The 17,333-nt window shown below is 37.8% G+C and overlaps 1 long non-coding RNA gene across 1 annotated transcript in view; it reads right to left on the bottom strand.

Annotated features, from left to right (window-relative positions):
* Positions 1-6,241: 6,241 nt before the first annotated feature.
* Positions 6,242-17,333, bottom strand: part of LOC130453889 (uncharacterized) — a 34,736-nt gene continuing 23,644 nt past the window's right edge. Inside the window, exons 2-3 of the long non-coding RNA XR_008911548.1 lie at positions 7,112-7,312; positions 6,242-6,476 (exon numbers count right to left, since the gene is read on the bottom strand). This is a non-coding gene — a long non-coding RNA (uncharacterized LOC130453889). The remainder of the gene's footprint in view (positions 6,477-7,111; positions 7,313-17,333) is intronic.

Raw genomic sequence — 17,333 nt, forward strand, 5'->3', positions numbered from 1 at the left:
GTTTAGAGCATTTTTTTTTTTCATATACACATGCATAGCTTTGATTTCTTCATCTGGAAAGTGGTTATATTTTTTGTCAATTAACCAGTTGGGGGGTGGCTCTTATTCCCACAAATTTGACAAAGCCTTCTATATATTTTAGATTTGAAACCTCTGAGAGACTATGAACATTTCCTCTAGCTTTCTGTTTTCCTTCTAATCTTGGCAATGTTTATTTTATTTGTACAAAAACTTTTCAATTTAACATACTCAAAATTATTTTTTTAAACCCTTACCTGTGGTCCCAGAATCAATACTATGTATTGCCTGTAAGGCAAAAGAGTGCTAAGGACTAAGGAATGGGAGTTAAGTGACTTTCCCAGGAACAGCTAGGAAATATCTGAGGTCAGATTTGAACCCAGGACCTCCCATTTCCAGGCTTGACTCACTACCCACTAAGTCACTTGGCTGCCCCCAAAATTATCCATTTTACATCTCTTATTTACTCATAAATTCTGCTCCTATTTATAAATCTGATAGGTAATATAGTCTCCATTCTTCTAATTTGCTTATTGATATGATATCTATATATCACCTTTTATGTCTATATCACATATTTATTTGATCTTATCTTAGAGGATGGTGCAAGACATTGGCTTATACCTAGTTTCTATTGTCCTAGCAATTTTTAACAAATAGTCATTTCTTTTCTCATAATAGATCTATACTTTTGTTAAATACAAGGTTACTGTTGATTTTAATTAGTTTTAATTAGTTAATTAGTCTAGCTAACTAAATACAAATTGGCCCATATAAGATTTACTTTACTATAACAGTTGTCTCCAGCCCTCAATCAACAACCAGTAAATAGCTTAATAACAAATAGCTTATCAATAAATACAGTTCATTAATATCCACACAAGATTTTATTTAACTACATTACTATGATCTTTTCTACTGTTTGTTGCAGTTCTGTTCTATTCCATTGATTTACCTCTCTGTTTCTTGGTACCAGATAGTTTTGATAATTCCTGCTTTATAATACAGCTTAAAATCTAGTTCTGCTAAACAAGTTCCTTTGCTTATTTTTTTATTAATTCATTTGATATTCTTTTTTTTAAAACCCTTGCCTTCCATCTTGGTATCAATACTGTGTATTGGCTCCAAGGCAGAAGAGGGGTAAGGGCTAGGCAATGAGGGTAAGTGACTTGCCCAGGGTCACACAGCTAGGAAGTGTCTGAGACCACGTTTGAACACAGGACTTCCCATCTCTGGGCCTGGCTCTTAATCCACTGAGCTACCCAGCTGCCCCTCGTTCGATGTTTTTGATCATTTATTTTTCCAAATGAATTTTATTATTTTTTATAGCTCAATAAGATATTTTTTTGGAAATTTTACTGGGATGGCATTGAATAAGTGGATTAGTTTAGGTATGATTGTAATTTTAATTATATTGGCTCTGCCCATACACGAACCATCAATGTTTTCTAATTATTTAGATCTGACTTCATTTGTGTAAAAAGTATTTCATAATTATTTTCATGTAGTTCCTAGATTTATTTTGACAGATATATTCCCACGTCTTTTATTCTATCTAACATTCTGTTTCTAAGGGCTCTCCCAGCGCTGATATTATGTTCAAAGGAGCCTCCAAGCTATGACACTCTATGTCCTAAGGGTCCCCCCAGCTCTGACATTTCTGACAGAGAAGCCCTGAGGAACAATATAAGGGAGGGGGAATTTTAAGCTGATTGGAATCCTTTCTCTTCCCCTTGCTGATCTTGATGAAGACACTGAGATTCTCTGGATGTCACGTTCCTCCTTTGTAAGATGAAGAATATGGACCAAATCAGTAGTGTCAGATATGGAAACAGAGGCTACTAAATCCTTCCTAAAGATCTCTGCCAGTCACAGAATGATTAAGAAAACCACACGATATCAATACCAATATTCTATTGAAATTTTCCTTTTTTTGTTGATCTACTTCCTAATTACTTTGGAATTATGGAGCAGGTTCTGGGCCCCATGTTTCACACCTCTGCACTCAGAGTTTCTAAGGTCCCCTGAGCTCTCAGTCCCACATTCGCCTCAGCCCCAATACCAGGAGCCTCTTTTTAAATTTTGGTTTTTAATGTCGGAGATGTGGGAGCATCTTGGAGAATTCTGGGAACCAGGACACTGGAAAGTCTGAGGAGAAACAAGTGGAAAGGACAAGAAAGGATTGTGGCAAGCTCAGACTGGGCTTAGTGGTAAAGAGCCAACCACAGGGACAGGCACATTCCTTGCATTGGTCACAAAGAAAGTTCTTAAGCAAGGGTCTGAAGCTCTTCATATTTTCCCTCCGACAAAGGGCACATACCTTGTCACAATGACAGGCTTCCATCTTATAGAAGCTCAAAAGCTGTCTGAAAACAGAAAACAGAAGAAAAATTAGAGAGGGAGAAGGGCATAAAGGATCAAATCAATTTTCACTATTCTCAATTGATAATACCTGACTTTTCCATACTGTTTTAGGGTTTATGAAATACGTTATATAGATTCTTTCACTAGATCATTAAGGGTAGGTATTACCCAGAACAATCTTTTCCCCTTCCAATTAGGAAAAGAAGGGGAAGAAAACTGGGGAGACAAAAAATAAATGTTCATTAACTGAAAAATAAATTCATTTTAAATATGAAACAAAGATAAGGAAAATGAGTTGCAGAAAGATTAAGAGATTTGACCAGGGTCACACCTCTAGTATGTAAAAAATAGACTCGAATACAGGACTACAATCCCCATGAGCCTTTGCTCCACTTCCCCAGAATGCCTTGTAATCTCACCTGGGCCGAGATTGAGAAGGTATTTAAGCTGATTCAAAGGCTTTTGGGGGTCTCTTGGCTCTTTTGGATTTCCGTTTTGGAGCAGACACGGCTCTTTCCATAATGTAGGTGAGGTCTAGGCCTCTGGCCTAGACATGTGTTTTTTCTTATCCTGTATTTTCTTTTAATCCTTAACTTTAATAAACCTCTAAAAAATATAATACTCCTTTCAGAGAGAAACTAATTTCTACCTGCCTCAGTCTCCCCATCTCCCCTAAATTTTAACTGTTACAAGTAAGTATCAGAGATAGGATTTGAATCTAGGCTTCTCCTGAATGTTAATAGCTAAGAATAACTAAAATTTACATAGCATCTACTACATGCAAGACACTGAGCTAAGTGCTTTACAAATATTATTTCATTTCATGCTCACAACAACCATGGGAGGCAGGGACTCTTATTATTCCCATTTTACAGATGAGAACATTAAGACAGACAGATTAAGAGTCACACAGCTAGTAAGTGTCAGTGACTAGTTTTAAATTCAGACCTTCCAGACCTGGTGCTCTAGCCACTGAACCAACATTTAATGATAACCAAAAAAGATTTGTTGAATAAAAATGTTAATGAATATTTAATCTATAGTAGGTATATATAAATAGATATTATATATAAATGAACATATAAGCTATAGTAAATATGTATAGATACTATATATCAATAGATACTGTACATAAATAAATATATAAACTCTAGTAAGAATATATATATAAATAGATACAATATATAAATGAATATGTAAATCTAGTAAGTATTGTATTAATGGGATTTGGTAGGGGAATGAACAAGAGGGAAACATAAAAAAATCCAGATTTATTGTTTGGGAAAGGGAGGAAGGAAAACGGGTTAGGAGAAGGATTACAATTAATCTCAAACCCTAATTTCTATAAATCTATCTTAGCCTATCTTATCTAAGCAAAAACAATAAGTTTTGCCAATAATCAAATTTCACAGGTGGAGTCCAATCAAATGGGCCAGGATCTTCAGATGATATCTGTCCAAAACAGGTCCAGTGGAGAGGTGTGTCCTCAATCTTCTGTTCAAGCTGCCAGCAGCCAGTTCAAAAGATTCCTCTCTTCAGCTGGTATCACCAAAGCCAGAAGCCTGTTGTCAAACCTCCAACCCAAGGTCTTTCAGGAGAGAAGTGCCAAGACTGTTGTGACCTTAGAATCTTTACCCAGACCCTGACCCTTACGCTTCCATGTGACTCTCAGTCACATGCTCTTGTCAATCACTCTAACATTTGCATTACACAGTTCTTTTGCAAATATCCTCTTCCTATTATGGTATACATATCTATCTGTGTTATACATTAATAGATACTACATATAAATGAATATATGAACTATAGTAAGAATATATATTATATATAAATGAATATATAAACTATAGTAAGAGACATCAAACTTAAATTCTGGCTTTATAGTGATGGATAGAAATGTGCATTGGGAGATGGTACAGTAGATAAAGAATCAGAACTGGAGACAGGAACACTTGAGTTCAAATCCAATCTCTGAAACTTTGTTAGCTGTCATTTAACCTCATAGCCTCAGTTTCCCCATCTCTAAAATGGGCATAATAATAGTGCCAACCTCCTATGGTGGTAGTGAGGATCAAGGGAGATAATAATCGTAAAGTGTTGAGCACAGTACCTGGCAACTGAGTAAGCACGAGATAAATGCTAGCTAATGTTATTTTTGGTTTCTTGTTGAAGGACAAATGATTCCCTTGGCTGAAATGATGCGATAATTCCTGATTGGTTTTGATGTGCCCCAGTGCCTGGGGATTGTGTCAAAGAGGATGGGTTCTAGAACATCATGGACAAAGGACTCTTTTGGAAGAACCACTCCCACATTGAGGAACTAAGAGATTGTACAAATACGCCAGCCTCTTTGTCTTTCAATCTCTCCTCTCTTGGGACTGAACCAGAGCCAGCTCTCCCTTGGGCTTCCAATAAGGAGGGGGAAGGGTGAGACACTGGACTCCTGGCAAGGGGAAGAGGTGGAAGGAATGCCTCATCCTTCCTTCCCTGAAGTAATAATGGTGGCCACAACTCCAGTACATGACAAGGGCAGTAAGGACTTGCCTAAGTGACCTCAGGTACCTGGCCATTGTCTTTTGTTTGGGGCTTGTTTCCCTGAAGCCAGATAATTAAAGGAATGTTTCCAGCCATGGCAGGAACCTCATGAGTTTGGAAATCCAGGAGCTCCTAAGCTGCTATTGGCTTCCCACCTTGGTGTTCCCTATGACTGACTTGCTAGAAGACTGGGACTTTGTGATCTGCTCAGCCAGTCAAGATCTGAGATGAATGGAAAAGGTCTGTTCAGCCATCCCAAAAAGCTACCTGACCTCCCAGGAGAGTGTCATAACTCTGATTTCACTTGTGAGTCTGGTCTTGTTTTGTTTGATGTTTTTAATTTTTGTTAATAAGGATTTGTGAGTCTTTTGTAGTGGAAGAATTAAACAGCCATCCTGTACATGACACACCTTTGTTCATTGACACCTGCTAAATTCCCTCTAGGGAAGACTCTCAGGATGAGCCATATCTAAGTGTGGATGTGGGGTTTGTAAAAGTTAAAATTAAATCTTAATAATAAAAATATTATATTTTAAGAGATTTATTAATGATCACTAGAAATCAAGGAATAAAGAAGATTCAAAATAAAAACCACATGCCCATGGCTGATCAACCAGTTCAAACACATGCCTTACCACCACCAAGCTCTGGACCAGAAGTAAAGAGATGGGACCTTCCATGTCCCCACCTAATATTCCCTATCTTCAGGAAGTATGTAATGGCAGGAAGTCAGTGGGCTCCTGGGAAATGTAGTTGTTTTTTAGGGTTAACAGATTTTCAATTATACAGGTTTCCTCCCAGGGTTCTACTCTGCTGGTTGATGATAACATAAGAAAGGGTGTGAGAAGAGCTTGGCTTTCCATTTTGGGGCCAGGCTGCCCCAAGAATAAAACCAGCCTGCTTGAGCCCAGAGGAGTAGCCCTTTCCTCCAGTTGACAAAATAAATAATTATGAATGGATGAATGGAATTCTGTCTGTGTGCAAACTCCTGTCTGTGAGGGACACAGATACAAGCAAGAAGGGACTCTTTCCCTCAAGAAACTCCCAATGGAAATAAAAGAGTTTGTCATCCTGAATGCAAACTGACCAAATTAGTGAGGAAGCTGTGCTTTAAGGAGCAAGAGGCCTCAGGCATACAAATCTGAGGAGAAAGATTCCTAACCAGGCAGCTAGGTGGAACAGTGGATAGAGACCACTGGACCTGGAGTCAAGAAGTACTGAATTCAAATCTAGTCTCAGACATTTGGTGGCCATGTGAGCTAGGGAAGTCATTTAATAATTTAATATCCATTTGCCTCATTTTCCTGACCTGTAAACTGGAGATAAAATGCCAGATCCTAGGGTAATTCTGAAAATCAAATGAGATATTTGTAAAAAAATTACCATAGTGCCCAGCAATCCCAGCAATAAAGCATTATATAAATGCTACTTGTTAATATTATTCTTATTCACTTACCACAGGTTACTTCCCCAGGTGGTAGCTCTATCCATAATGTTGGATTTGGGGGTCAGATTTGTTTCCTCTCGTATCATACCAACTTTGATTTTTCCAGCAAGACCTGCCCAGAAAAAGGGATAATAAGAGTCAGAAATAGAAGGGCTCCAAACCCCGCAGTGGGCATTCAACATTCTGCTAACTTTCAAGGAACATGAGCTTAGGTCTTCATTTGATTTCTAAACCACTCACTAAGCCCTACAATTTCCCAATGCTAACCCAAGCTCTAGCAGTTACTCCCAAGGCTGAGGACAGGCTTCTATTTAATTTTATTTATTGTCTAGATTAATTAAGTATAGGGGAACTCATCCTCACAAACCTTACCTGACTGTTTTGGCTTCAGCAACTCATGAAATCATCTACAAAGGCAGGGAATTATAAATGGAGTCAGAGCACTCCATTAAGTCATATATCTCTAAAAGATTACAGTAGGTGCTCAGTATAGATGTTCTATGAAAGATCCAAGGAAGGACAGACCACTCCATTTGGGGAAATCAGAAAAGCTGTTGTGGAAGGAGTGAGTGGTTTCTGAGATGAGCCTTGAAGGATGGGCAGGTAATATTGAGGTGAGTCAAAATTCCAACCCATCACCTCAAAATGGGAAGAAATGGGCTCCCTCCGGTAGCTGGAATTATAGCAAACAGAAACAGACAAGCTTTTCCAAAATAATAGTAGTGAACACATTTTTCATAGTGTTACCCATCTGCTCCAGTAGATGAGGCAACCAGAACTTAGGTGTCCTGTCTTCTATCACATCCCGTTGGCAGCAACCAAGTATGTTCTCCTTTCCTTCCATCTATAGTCACTCCTCAAGTGGGAGAGAGTACTGCATTCATTCATCCCTTTGGCAGTGAAAGTAGGTGGAGGGAGAGATCCAGAAGAACATCCCAGCTAGTTTCCCTGAAAGATAAGGGCATGATTTCAGTCACAGTTGTCTTTCTATAGAGTTTCCACATTACAGGATTCAGATGCTGGCTCCTCTTCTACTCCCCCGTCTCTCAGCTTCCTCATACAGTTCCTTCAAGGTCATGAAAGATGCCTACTTCTAAAAGTCTGGATAGAAGTCAACGTAACCAACCAACATTTACTAATTTAACATTTCCTGAGTACACAGTATGGTGGTAAATACTAAAAATGAGTACAGAATATATTAAAATTAGTTCATTAATTAAAAAGTAATTTGGGAAAAGAGCATTAACAACTGGCAGAATAGAAAAAAGATCTTTTCTAGCACTTGAATTGAGCCTGAAGGAAATGATGTGTTCTTAAGAACAGAAAAAAAAAATAAAGATCATTCCTAGCTTGGGGGGGGGGGCAAGGGGGACCTTTACAGAGTGTAGAGATGAGCGATAGAACATCATGTACACTAAGTGGGCTGGAATAGAGTGAGTATGACTAGGAGTAATGAGTCATCGTCACATTATTGAACTATAGGTTGTAGCCAGATTGTTGAAGGGCTTCCAAAAGAGAAATGTTCATTTCATTCTAGAGGCAAGAAGGAGTCACTGGAATGTCTTCAGCAGATGGCCTGGGCCATCAGATTATCAGTGAGGATGGTGCAGAGGTGGAGCCAATATGGCCGAGGAGCAGAGGAAATAGATTGAGTTTCCTACCCCACATGGAATATTTCAAATCCAAAGGACTGAAAGAGGACCAGAGATGTGTACCAGAGTTAAAAGCCATTCTAGGTCACCTGAACCTCATTAAAAGTGTGGGATCAGATAACAACTGCCAGTTTTGTTGCTAAGTGCCCAGTTCCAGGCCACAGATTCAGGGCAGACTGAGAAGAGAACTGGTGCCTCAGGATGACATTTCAAGGCAAGGGGTGGTTGTAATCCCTGCACTATGCACTGAGTGAGACACAAGGCCCAAAGCAAACTCTAGCTGTACGGCTTTGACTCTCAAGACAAGAGCACAGTCTCATTTCCAATTTCTAGTTCACTCTGCAGCTTGCAGAGGAATAACCAAGTCAAGAATCCTGGAGCAAAGGAGAATCTACATACAGTTTGATCCCTCTGAACCAGCAGAGCTTTCCAGATGGCTAATAGTCACTGAATCTAGCAGAAGTCTACTAGAACCTCAAAGGAGTCAATCCCATAAGCTCATTATTCAGACCTAAACCAGATCAGGAATTTGATAACCTTAGATTAATGGAGCAGTGATGAGCCTTGCCTTGAATCAGATCACTTTGGGAGCTCTGAAAGTTTGCAGTTTCCTAGCCCAAATTATCTCTGAGGTCCTAGAATAAAACAACTCTCAACATATCAAGAAAGTAGCAGCAGGACCAGCTCAGATAGTCTCTCCAGAAGTATATAGATGTCAGGCAAATAGAGTGTAGGAGAAGATGGAGGGGTGGCTATGCTTGAATCTTAGTCTCATTAGAATGAGCTCAAAGTGGGAAGAACTTCCATTACACTCCCTCAGTTATAGAAATCTACCTTAGCTTATAGGTAAATAGGAGGGTAGGAAGTATAAGGTAGGAGGAGGACAAAAAGGGAGAGGTGATCATAAAAAACATAACATCTGGGAACAGGGAAAGGTAAGAAAGAGAGAGTGAGAGACAGAGAGAGAAGAAATTGGGAAAATAATATAAGAAATACATAAATATGAATGTGAATAGGATGAAGTCTCTGATAATATGGTAAAAGGATAGTAGGTGAATTAAAAATCAGAATTGCATAATATGCTATCTACAAGAAATATTTAAAACAGGGAGATGTGTGTAAATAAATAAAATTAAAAAGTTAGACTAGAATACACATGCCTCAGCTAAAGTAAAAAAAAGCAGGGGTAACAATCATAATCTCAGACAAAACAAAAGTAAAAATTGATCTAATCAAGAGATGAGAAAAAAGTGTACTATAGACAATGAAACAATGTCAATATTAAACATATATACACCAAATGGCATAGCATCCAGATTCCTAAAGGAAAAGCTACATGAGTTACAGGAAGAAATGGATAGTAAAACATTATTAATGGGAATCTCAACCTTACCTTTACAAAAGCAGATAAATCCAACCAAAAAATAAACAAGAATCAAATTAAGGAAGTAAATAGAACTTTAGAAAAGTTGGATATGATAGAACTCTAGAAAAAATTGAATGGGATTAGAAAAGAATACACCTTCTTCTCAGCAGTGCATGGCACCTTCACAAAAATTGACCTCATAATAGGGCATAAAAACCTCACATCCAAATGTAGAAAAAGAGAAATATTAAATGCACATTTTTCAGACCAATGCAATAGAAATTACCCTTAACTAAGGGCAGCAGAAAGAAAAACTAAAAATTAATTGGAAACTAAAAAATCTTATCCTAAAGAGCAAATGGATCAAAGAACAAATCATATAAACAATCAACAATTTAATTAAAGTGAATGACAATGAGGAGAAAACATTTCAAAATTTATGGGATATAGCCAAAGCAGTATTTTGGGGAAAGTTTGTATGCCTGAATGTTTACATCAATAAATTAGAGAAAGAGCAGATCAATGAATTCGGTGTGCAACTAAAAAAAAAAACTAGGAAAAGAACAAATTTAAAATCCTCAATTAAACACCAAATTATAAATCTTAGAAATCAAGGGAAAGATTAATAAAACTGAAAAACCATTAAACTCATAAATAAGACAAAGAGCTGGTTTTAAGAAGAATAAATAAAATAGATAAACCATTGGTTAACTTGATTTGAAAAAAGAAAACAAAATTTCTAGTATCAAAAATGAAAAAGATGAAATCACAACCAATGAAGAAGAAATTAGAGCAATTATCAAAAGTTATTTTGCTCAACTATATGCTAATAAACCTGACAATCTAAATGAAACAGATGAATACTTACAAAAAGATAAGCTACCTAGATTAACAAAACAAGAATTAGAATACTTAAACAAGTCCCTTGCAGAAAAAGAAATTGAACAAACCATCAAAGAACTCTTTAAGAAAAAGGCCCCAGGGCCAGATGGATTTACAAGTGAATTCTACCAAACATTCAAAAAAAAACTAACTCCAATACTATATAAACAATTTAAAAAATAGAGGAAGAAGGAACCTTTCCAAATTCTTATTAGGACAAAAATATGGTACTGATGCCTAAACCAAGAACAGATAAAACATAGAAAGAAAACTATAGACCAATCTCCCTAATGAACATTGATGCAAAAATTTTAAATAAAATACTAGTATGGAGATCATAACATTATGTTACAAAAATCATACACCGTGATCATATGGGTTTTATACAAGGAATTCAGGGATAGTTCAACATTAGGAAATTCATGAGCATGCTTCACCATATCAATAACAAAACCAACAAAAACTGCATGATTATTTCAATAGATACAGTAAAAGCATTTGACCAAATACGAGACTCATTTCTTATGAAAAATATTAGAAAACATTGGAATAAAGGGAACCTTCCTTAAAAATGATAAATAGTATCTATCTAACCCCATTAACAAGCATTATCTATAATGGGGATAAACTAAAACCTTTCATAATAAAGATCAAGGGTAAAGCAAGAGTGCTCATTATCACCACTATTTTTTAATATTGTGCTAGAAATACTTGCTATAGTAATAAGAGCAGAAAATGAAACTGGAGGAATGAGAATAGAAAACGGAAAAACAAACTTGTCACTCTGCAGATGTTATAATGATATATCGAGAGAACCCCAGAGAATCAACCAAAAAACTAATAGAAATGATTAACAACTTCAGCAAAGTCTCAGGATACAAAAATAAACCTACATAACTCATCAGCATTTCTATTTACCCTCAATAGCAAGAAATAGAAAAGGAAATTCCATTAAAATAACTCTAGAGCATATTAAATATTGGGAGTATACCTACCAAACAAACCCAGCAATTATATGTATGAATACAATTAAAAAACACTATTCACACAAATAAAATCAGACTTAGACTATTGGAAAAATATTCATTGCTCATGGATAGGCTGAACTGATAGAGTAAAATGACAATGCTACTTAAATTAATTTACCTATTCAGTGCCATATTAGGAAAACTGCCAGGAGCCATCAAAGACCCAGCTGTTTGACACAGTCATATATGGAAACTGGGGTCTGCAAAGTAGCCCCCAGGAAGGATGGAAACACCCACTGACCCCTCCAAAGTGACTTTCCTTATTAACATCCCCTTATTATTGGAATTGCTATGATTGTTCCCTAGGAAAAATAGATGAGAGTAGTATGTTTGCAGGGTTAATACAGATGTCTCACTCTGTCCCCCTAGAATATTACCAGGAGATCCCACTTACAAAATTAAACCTAAGAATTCTTATATACCCACTTAGATAGGATTTTCTTTTCTAGACATAAAAACTTCTGGCAAATATGTGCTCAGAATTCCCCAACCTAAATCTGGATCATGTTGATTCTACCCTCTGACCCCAAAATTAGCAACATTGTTTTTGTTGACTATCACCTTAGGCTTCGTATCTGTTGTTAGGTTCTGTGGAAACATGTATGTTGAAAAATGATTGTGTGCCATAAAAGCATGTACTCACTTAAGCTATAAAATAAACAAATCCCATGCAATGGCAGAACACTGAGTGACTCCTAAGCACAGGTTTGAGCACTCAGTCATCTCTCATCTCTTATTTGCCTGACTGCTCCACCTAGTCAGAAGGACCCTCCACTTTGGGAGACTGCAGGCTCGGCTCTCAAAATCAAACTACCCAAAAACTATTTCATAGAACTAAAAAAAAATAACAACAAAGTTCATCTAGAAGAAAAAAAAAGGCCAAGAATATAAAAGGAAAAATATGGAAGAAGGAGACTTGGTTGTACTGTAAAGATTAAAATTTAGGGAATATGGGGAGACTGAGGCAGGTAGAAATGAGTTTCTCTCTGCAAGGAGTATTATATTTTTTAGAGGTTTATTAAAGGATAAAGATTAAAGAATATACAAGTAAGAAACATGTGCCTAGGCCAGAGGCCTAGACAAAATAACCTCACATCACGCAAGAGACCGCCTGCTCCAAACGGAAGTCCAAAAAGAGCCAAGAGCCTCTCAAAAGCCTTTGAATCAACTTAAATACCTTCTCGATCTCGGCCCAGGTGAGATTACAAGGCATTGTGGGGAAGTGGAGCAAAGGCTCATGGGGATTGTAGTCCTGTATTCGAGTCTATTTTTTACAGTACCAGGTCTCAAATTATACTATAAAGCGGTAATCATCAAGACAATCTGGTTCTGGAAATAAAATATAATAGTGGATGGCATGTTAACATGGCAGTTAATGTTCAAAACAACTTAGAATTTGATAAACACAAAGATCTAAGTTTTTGTGGAAAGAACTGGAATTTTAGATTTACTCCACCCTGCTTAGTCTTTAGAATTCTAGCAACCAGGAATGTATACACCCCCACATATGGATTAAGTGTGAAGAAGAAAGGTCTATGACCCGTGTGTGCTAGCAAGTGACAAATCAGAAACAAATTACTGACATCCTAGGCTTTCCAAAGCCAAGTTTAAGCCACCATTGGTACATGTGAGACACAGTAAATGATGTAAATAACTTTATATTTGGTGTCACTTCCTGTGAGAGGTTTCTTGGTGGTGGAACGTGACTTAGAAGGGCTCCAGTATGGGACCTCAGACTGCTTCCCTTAGATTACCATGTGGTGAGTGTTAAGGCTGATTCCCCTTTGCTTGGTTTTTTCTGGAGGCACTAGTCTCCAAGGAGGCACCTCATCTTGGAGGGGGCCTCATGGCTGTGTGAACTTTAAATTACTCCACCCTACTTAGATCTTACTTTATGGTGAAGATAAAGTTGTAATCTCCTGATTGAACAATGAAGGTACTTAGTTCTTTATAGTGAAGCTAGAACTTTAAGCTATTTAAGCTATTAAGTCTATTTTTATATCTTACTACAAAAAGATGTTAAGTAACTATAAAAGGTAAATTAATCACAAAAAAAGGTTACGTAACTAACAAAAGGTGAACTTAACAAAGAAGTGTTAAATAATTCAAAAGATATTATCTAATAAAAGAAGATGAGAACTAAAGAATGGGCAGACCTGGAGAAAAGCCTCTGATGTGATTGGTAAATGTGAAAATTTAGAGGAGGGGACACAAGTAAAAGGTCTATATATTTTGCATCTCTTCCTCTCTCCAGTACCTTTGATGGCAGAGAGGTCATTGGTGGCACCGTGCTGGGCCTTTCAGCATCTTGGTGTGGCTAAAGCTATTGTCTGGTTTGGTGGTGAGTTTCTGGCTGTTTCCTTCCTTTACTTTCCAAACTTTATCCTCTTAGAAGCTTTTAATCTTCTTCAGAGACCTAGTGACAGAGATCTTGAATTCTCCCTGGCACAGGCCAGGCAGAAGAAATCCTATATCTCTTCCCTCTTTCTCCTTAAATCCTTCCCTCTATATTAATTAAATATTTCAATAAATTTCCAGACCAACTTGGGTATTTTATTTGGGATTTTTCCCTGGAAACCAATTAATTTAGATTTTAAGTCACAACCCTTAAATTATCTTTATAACTAGAAGCCAAGCTATATTTAATCTTCTGGGAAGGTCCTTTGGCTGAGGTCTCTGAACTCCCCCTGGCTCAGACCAGGCCAGAGCAGATCTTCTTCCCTTTCTCTCTCTCTCTTACCCTCATTCTTTTTTTTTAAACCCTTACCTTCTGTCTTGGAGTCAATACTGTGTATTGGCTCCAAGGCAGAAGAGTGGTAAGGGCTAGGCAATGGGAGTCAAGTGACTTGCCCAGGGTCACACAGCTAGGAAGTGGCTGAAGCCAGATTTGAACCTAGGACCCCCCAGTCTCTAGGCTTGGTTCTCAATACACTGAGCTACCCAGCTGCCCCCTCTCACCCTCATTCTTAATTTCTTCCTTCTATTGTAAATAAACCACCATAAAATTCAATTCTGACTTGAGTATTTCATTGGGATTTGGAATTTAAATCCCTGGTGACCACAAAAAAAATATATTCAGTCTCACCCCTAAAATTTACCCTTCACAGAACTCAATAGTTGACAAAAATTGCAGGAAAAACTAAAAAGCAGTATGGCAAAGCCTAGGTGTAGACCAACATTTCACATCATACACTAGGCTAAAAATCAAAATGGATACTTGATATAGAAATTAAGGGTAATAACATAAACAAATTAGGGGAACATGGAAAAGTTTACCTGCCAGACTGATGAATAAGGGAAGAATTTATGACCAAACCAGATGCAGAAAACATTACAAAAAATGAAATAAATCATTTTGATTACATTAAATTTAAAAGATTTTGTATAAATAAAACCAATGCAACTAAGATTATAAGGGAAACAACACATTTTGGGGGAAATCTTATAGAAAGTGTCTCTTACAGAAGCCTCATTTCTCAAATATATATAGAGAACTGCCACAGGCAAGGTCCAACCTCACTCTCGACTCCAGGGGTTCCTGAGAGGTGGTGAGCAATCAGTCAAGAAAATAACAAACAGAAGACAGCTGTATATTTACAGCCATGGGCATGCTTTGCATCTGATGGCTGCTCTACCATCCCCAGACTTGATGTTTATTTTTATACACATTTTCTTGGCACACAGATACATTACCTAACACACATGTCTAAATAATAGAGATAATTGGAAAAGTGATACATTAACTTTTAACAAATCCCTTAATTAACATTCTATATTCTTGTATTGTGATTACAGATTCTTGACAGCATAAAGGTTTCACACAAGATAAATGATTTTGTCACAGGTGGCTTAATTTTCTCATTACCCTGTAAGGAGTTTTGAGCTTACAAACAATCAAGGAAATTTACTTATTATTTTTAATAAAATGAAATAATCAATAAAAAATTCTTAAAGACAATTCAACAATCATATCATTAAGGTTGAGAGGTACTGGAAACACAATTCAGATTTAATATTAGACTGATCATTTTTCAGAGTTTACTAGGGAGTTTCTCAAGGGAAAGAATCAAGTCTCTGAGGCATGATGAAGCTTGGTGTACCTGCACATTTTGTATGGTCTTTTATTATTGATTTGTATGCTGGCTTCATGAGAAAAAGTTTCTGTAAGTGGGAAAGTTCTGGACTTGGCTTGTAGTTATGGTTTTACTAGGAATTATGTACCTAAGTAAAAGTTAACCCATGGTAGTCTTTTAGGATTGGGTTTGAGGGTCTGATCTTTTGGTGATGTTTCAGATAAATAGAGTACAGGTATTTTTCTCTTGAATTATTCCTTCTGAGGTTAGGGTGAATAGCAGTCATGCCAATTCCTTAGGTAAAGGATGTTAATGAGAGAAGTTATGCAAAGGGGATTGAGTGGGCAATCACATCTTGCCAAGGGCCACTCTGTGGTCTCCTTAGCTACCACGAGTGACTTTGTCAAGACATCATGGCCTGATGGCTCCCAGCACAAGTACTCTTTTCAGCTTTAGAACTGTGACCAAGGTCCCTTGCTCCACTGTGGCCAAAAGCACTAGTGTGTGCTACAGAGCACTCAACTAAGGATTGTGATCTGGATCTACATATAAGCAATGGGATAAGAGTCTTGTTCTCAGAGCCAGCTAAAAGACCCCAATTATCCCTTTCTGAGAAGTTTTGTACCCCACCTCCCACTTACCCTTTATAACTGGGAGCTCTTGAAAATTTTCTGCTGATTCAGGTACCCCCAATAACTGTTGCTGTGGTGGGGTCCACCTTGGAGTGCTGCTTTGTGTTCCACCTCCACCTTGGTGCAATAGATGTTTTATGCCAGGCTTATAAGTTATTTTCAGCTGAAAAAAATTATTTTTCATCCTTTTTATGGGTTATGCTGCTCCAGAAATCATTTTGAGGTGTTATAGTGGTTTGGAGATTAATGGATATGTATACCTTTTCTCATCTTGAATCTGCCTCATTTAATGATCTTTCAACAGAGAGGTGATGAATTCAAAATGCAGAGTCACATATATTAATAAGGTAGGCTTTTTGTCAGCCTATTTAGATATTGTAAAAAATAGACTCGAATACAGGACTACAATCCCCACAAGCCTTTGCTACACTTCCCCAAAATGCTTTGTAATCTCATGCAATTCTGAGGTTGGCCGAGATCGAGGAAGGATTTAAGCTGGTGGCAAAGGTTTTTGGGGCTCTTTTTGGACTTCCGTTTTGGAGCAGAGGCGTCTCTTCCATGATGTGAGGTTATTTTGTCTAGGCCTCTGGCCTAGGCACATGTTTCTTACTTGTATATTCTTTAATCCTTAATCCTTAATAAACCTCTAAAATATATAATACTCCTTGCAGAGAGAAACTAATTTCTACCTGCCTCAGTCTCCCTATATTCCTAAATTTTAACTGTTACAGATGGCGACCACTAGATTGGATGAGAACTTCTCAAATTTTTTAGCCTAGATAATGATTTTTTTAAAGCCACATTTCTCCAAGATGCTTTTTAGAAAACCATGTTGATCAGCTCCTGCCTGCAGCCCTCTCCAGCTCCTGCTTCTGCTCCTGGCCTCTCACCTGGTGCCTGAGCTCCTGGCCCTGCTTGTCTGCACTCCGGCTCCTGGCCCTACCTATCTGCTCTCCGGCTCCCGGCCCTATCCACCCCAGCGATCTGTCTCTCACCCATCTGGCCTCCGACCCAGATGGCTCATCACCTCAGCCCCAGACCCACAAGCGTGACCCCAGCCAGCTCATCACCCAGATCCTTGGAGCAGGTGGCTCAGGACTCATTGTGACCAGCTGGTAATGGTATTGGCCACGTGGGCCACGTGGGCGGAGGGGAGAGATGAGAGGGAAAGGAGAATGGGTAATTTTCCCTTAGGCTAAGCCTTCGAATGGACTGGAGTATTGGCTTCACATGGACAGGGGCAGGAGGAGATATCAGAGCAGGGGAGAGAGAAAAAGGGAGAGGAGAAGAAACAGATTTTTTCAAACAGAAACTTAAAAATCAATGGGCTGTTTAA

This window comes from Monodelphis domestica, chromosome 4 (assembly GCF_027887165.1).
Source record: "Monodelphis domestica isolate mMonDom1 chromosome 4, mMonDom1.pri, whole genome shotgun sequence".
Classification (NCBI taxonomy): Eukaryota; Metazoa; Chordata; class Mammalia; order Didelphimorphia; family Didelphidae; genus Monodelphis; species Monodelphis domestica.